This window comes from Malus sylvestris, chromosome 16 (genome assembly GCF_916048215.2).
Source record: "Malus sylvestris chromosome 16, drMalSylv7.2, whole genome shotgun sequence".
Classification (NCBI taxonomy): Eukaryota; Viridiplantae; Streptophyta; class Magnoliopsida; order Rosales; family Rosaceae; genus Malus; species Malus sylvestris.
In genome coordinates this window covers 12,673,255-12,678,254 of record NC_062275.1, presented here as the reverse complement: position 1 = coordinate 12,678,254, position 5,000 = coordinate 12,673,255, and the positions used below count along the sequence as shown (strand labels likewise).

Below are 5,000 nucleotides of genomic sequence, written 5' to 3'. Positions count from 1 at the left end.
ATAGTGATCTATCTTCCTTCTATATTTTTATACTTTTTACTTAACTAAATGAAGAGCAACAAAATAAGGCATAGGTTTTTTTCTACATGTTAGTATTATTTCTTTGATACTTCCAAGGGGGTTTCCGCATATTTTGCTTGGGCTTAATCTTTTCTAATTATACTAGAAATCGTATAAGAACTTGTTATAATTGGATTTATTGGATTGTTTCATCAACGGTGTTGGGTCAGAATAACTTTTTGACTCTGCGCCAGTAATTCCCCTATTATTTATTAGTGAACAATAATTGAATAATTCCTTCATAGAGATAGAGGACATAATTCACATGGATATAGTAAATCTCGCTTGGGCTGCTTTAATGGTAGTCTTTACGTTTTCCCTTTCACTAGTAGTATGGGGAAGGAGTGGACTCTAGAAGTACTACTAATTGAGTTTAGGAACTAAACAGTATCACTTTTTTTTATAGATCGTTCGGCAAAGTTTTTTTTTATTTAAAATTTCACTATTTCAATTTAAAATTTTATTTTTAAATTGAAATAGAAATGAAAAATATCTTCATTTCGAAATTCTCTTGGATTTTAGTTGAGTAATGTATTCTATGAATAATAAATATATATGAATATATGAAGAATACTCTTTCAATCAAAGAAATATTTCAATTATTTCCGTGTTCGTATTTTGAAAGTAAAAAAAGTAAAAGGAATACAAATGGTAGGAAATTTATTCCAACTGAATTCTTCATAAATTTTCTATTTCGATGAACTGACTCTTACCAAAGTTAGATATGGACCATGAGGAAGAACGTAACTTTTTTTTATTTTGTTTACCTCTTTACTGTTCAAAGATCAAAGAGAAAAAAATTCGGTTATTCCATTACGTGGATACACATTGGGAAACAACATAGTAGTTGTCCAACGAGATACTGCACATCCTAAAATATTGTCTTGGGCGAGTCACATATTGCGCCGCTTGTTTTAGTTTTACTATTTTAGAAATTTTATTTATGTTTTGCTTGTTTTATTGAACCCATATCATGGTTCAAACGTTAAAAGTCGACGAGTTTTACTAATCCTTTTCGAAATCCGAAGAAGTTCCCATGGATCATTTGTCAACTCCTCAATCAATGACTTCTTCGTCGGGAATGCTAACTAAAAGATTATTTTATTATACCCATCGAAGAAGTCATTGATTCTTTCGATCGGGATTCATATTGAAAATAATCAGAAATCTAGGAATTCTAATCGTAAAAGTAGCTTTCGATTATTTCAAATTAATTTAATTGAAATCAACACAAATTAAATACAAATAGATAAAGCAAAGAAATAGAATTGGGATACTATATAATATACATTATCACTATATATATATTATATATACGTAATTAAATCGATTTCTATATATATAGAAAAGGAATATGACGATACTATTGTAGATTGATCTATATTAATCTATATTAAATTAACCCGCATTACAATACAACTTTATACACTACAATAACAATACTAGATAGTATGGTAGAAAGAAATATCTGAATCTTTCTACCATACTATTGTATCTCATAGAATACGACTGATTCTAGTCTGCCCATTTCATTTAAGACGCGAAATTTTTATCCTTTTCTTCTCTGCAATTATTGATAAGAAATAAAAAATCAAGTTTAATTCAAATTAATCACCTTGGCTGACTGTTTTTACGTATATTATAAGTAAAAAAGCAGTAGGAACTAGAATAAACAGTGCAGTAGCAATAAATGCGAGAATATTTACTTCCATAATCTCATTGTTTAATTTTTCTTTAATTCGCAATAACTCGGGAGTTAATCCCATAGAGATAATAAATCTTTCGCCTGTAAATTCAATGGGATGCATTACATCTCGATGATATCGAATCGGATCAATATCATGAATAACAATATCGGAGCTATCAAATCGATTCATCGTCAAGAATTGAATAGTATAACATAGGACGATCTTTTATCCATACTGAACTCAAAATTTGATTCCCGATACAATCAATAATTCCTTTATTTATTTATCATTCTTTTCCATTCTTTCTTTTCTATAACCTACCGCCCTCTTTGTACAATCATCTGATGAAGTATCATCTAACCGCCTTTCCACTTACCATTGGTTCGAAACAAACCCCAACAAACAATAGAAGCTCAATGAAAAAAAAGGAAGGAGCTAAGTTATAAACTCCTTTTTTTAATGATCCAATCTTCTTGGAAAACAAAAGAAGTATGATAAAGACGAGTACAAATTCCGGTATAAAAAAATCGAATATTCCATCAAATTAACTATTTTTTTATATATTTATATATAAATTTAAAAAGTTTGTTCTTTCAAGGAAAAACCCTTATAAAAAAAAAAATGAATTACCTCGCTAATAAAAAAGTGATCCTTGTTTGATCTTTATTTTTTGAATATCCTCTTTCATTGGATTAGTAATGGGACGCATATATCAAAAGCTCAATGCGAAATTTGAATGAGATAGATTATTTCAAATTAGTAAAATTTGAAATTGAGGTTACACAAAATAGGGCCCGAAAAGGATATACTTTTATTTTAATCTTAAAAAAAAAGTATTCTATACTATTCTATACACAGTAACTATGTTCAATTTTTTTTATATTGTACAAATTCCATTTATGTATGTACTCCCGGGAAACATACAATACTCTACTCTATTTCATATTTCACAGATCGGGAGTAATTGAAAAAGCCAGACCCAGTACAGTACGGTATCCCGTGGAATCCTGAATCTGATGCTAATAATATAATAATTGTACTAATCCACATATGCCTCTCTCCCATCAATCGAATCGGTACTAGTCGAAGAAATGGAAACTCCCCATTTGGTTGATGATAAATGTGAAACGAAAAAGAAAAAAAGAAGAGGGATCACTGTTGGGAATGAAATTATGTTATTTGGACTTCTTTTCACAAAAAATAGAGAGATGAATTGATATAGTTTTTTATTGGATTTGGATTCGTCGGGACTGACGGGGCTCGAACCCGCAGCTTCCGCCTTGACAGGGCGGTGCTCTGACCAATTGAACTACAATCCCAAGTAAATACCATAATAAAATAAAGTATACATATTTTTATGATTTCATTCTAACCCTTTCAATTTCGATTAGAAAGGGCGTGTTGTAACAGAGCTGCGAGTGTGATATATCGATACCCATATGTATATGTACTTTAGTGAGAACAGCCGGTATTACTAGTAATCCTTTCGTTATTGCCAAATCAATTGGATAATCACTCGTTCAATCAAAAAAGTTTTTTTTTATTTACTCTTTTCCTTAAACTTTACTTTATAGTTACGGATCCTGATATGAATCTAGATCATTAGCAAGATCAGAATTTCTTGTAAAAAGAGAGTAAATAAATAGTGGTATAGATATATCATAAAATGGATTTCTTCCGTATTGGGATTGGGGGATCGGGCATTTCTGGAGAGCAACAAATGGGTTATATTATATCATTTCATGGCGGATCGGCAAATTATTGGGCCGAGCTGGATTTGAACCAGCGTAGACATATTGCCAACGAATTTACAGTCCGTCCCCATTAACCGCTCGGGCATCGACCCAGGAAGAATCAATTCCAGGCTTATTGATAATCCACGATCAACTTCCTTTCGTAGTACCCTACCCCCAGGGGAAGTCGAATCCCCGCTACCTCCTTGAAAGAGAGATGTCCTGAACCGCTAGACGATGGGGGCAGACTTGCACGACCGCCATCATACTATGTTCATAGTATGAATAGTTTTTTAAAATTGTCAATATAATGGAATGGTATGACTCGATACGAAGGATCTTTCCGTCTTTCACGATTCTTTCTATACAATTTTTTTCGATAAAAGTTTGGTTCAAAGGCCACGCCGAATCTCTTTATCCGAATCTCTTTATCAATGATTCAATGAAATATCTTGGATCTATGTTAAATTAGTGGATACATGTATCACTCAAATGAATTTAGTTATGATGTCAATTAGGATAGTCTTGAAACAATTCATTGTATTGATATTTATCAAATCCAATATCAATAAACCGTTTTATTTTACCTATATTATATACTCTATATTAAATTATATTAAATTATTTAATTTACTTTTACTGGATAAAGAAAATTTTTCATTCCTGAATGAACCCTTATACTTATTATAAGATATATCTATGTACATCTATTATAATAAGTATATATACTAAACTCATAGTGTCTTTATTCAGGAATTGGATCAAACAAGCCCTTTTAACTCAGTGGTAGAGTAACGCCATGGTAAGGCGTAAGTCATCGGTTCAAATCCGATAAGGGGCTTTGATTTTTTCATAAATCATAAAACTCCGGCAGTAGTATTTATATTTGAAGTGCGAATAAAGATATTGTTGATCTTTGTAATAAAGTAATAAAAAAAAAGTAACAAACCGTATAATTTAATATTTTAATATATAATCAAAATTATAACATTATAATTAATTATAGTATGGTTATAAATTTGCTATTTTAATAAATTAAATATATTATTAAATAAAAAATATATTATTAATTATTAAATAAATAATATAATTTATAATTATTATAAATATTATATTAAATATTATAATAAATGTAAGGATAAGTCGTCTCGTTAAATCTTCAAATATTACTATTCCTTTCCTATTTTCCATTATTCCAATTAAATCGATTAGAAATCAACAAAATAAAAAGTAAGTGGACCTAACCCATTGCATCATAATTATATCCACTATTCTGATATTAAAATTCGATAGAGATGAAATTGGATCTTTTTTTTCTTTGGACTACGCGGGAATCTGTCGATATATCCGATTTAATCTTCTTGTTCCTAGACGTTCTATAGGAATAAATTAGGAATGAATAAATTACTATTCCCTTCCTTTACCGGGAAACATTTATTCCAAGTCACAACATACGAGCCATTTTAAATATCTTTCTTTGATTCCAATTCCAGAACACAAGATCCGTTTTATTAGTTAT

General features: G+C 30.0%; 1 protein-coding gene and 3 non-coding genes across 4 annotated transcripts in view; 1 reads left to right on the top strand and 3 right to left on the bottom strand.

Moving 5' to 3' along the window:
- The window catches only part of LOC126608286 (DNA-directed RNA polymerase subunit beta), a 14,668-nt gene extending 10,262 nt beyond the window's left edge, over positions 1–4,406 (bottom strand). The window contains exon 1 of the mRNA XM_050276150.1: positions 1–4,406. This exon is cut by the window's left edge and continues 10,262 nt beyond it. The gene's annotated coding sequence lies outside the window, so the exon portion shown is untranslated.
- Positions 2,994–3,067, bottom strand: TRNAD-GUC (transfer RNA aspartic acid (anticodon GUC)). Its single transcript has one exon. It is a non-coding gene; the product is annotated as a tRNA-Asp (tRNA).
- On the bottom strand, positions 3,511–3,594 carry TRNAY-GUA (transfer RNA tyrosine (anticodon GUA)). Its single transcript has one exon. It is a non-coding gene; the product is annotated as a tRNA-Tyr (tRNA).
- On the top strand, positions 4,251–4,322 carry TRNAT-GGU (transfer RNA threonine (anticodon GGU)). Its single transcript has one exon. It is a non-coding gene; the product is annotated as a tRNA-Thr (tRNA).
- Positions 4,407–5,000: the final 594 nt, after the last annotated feature.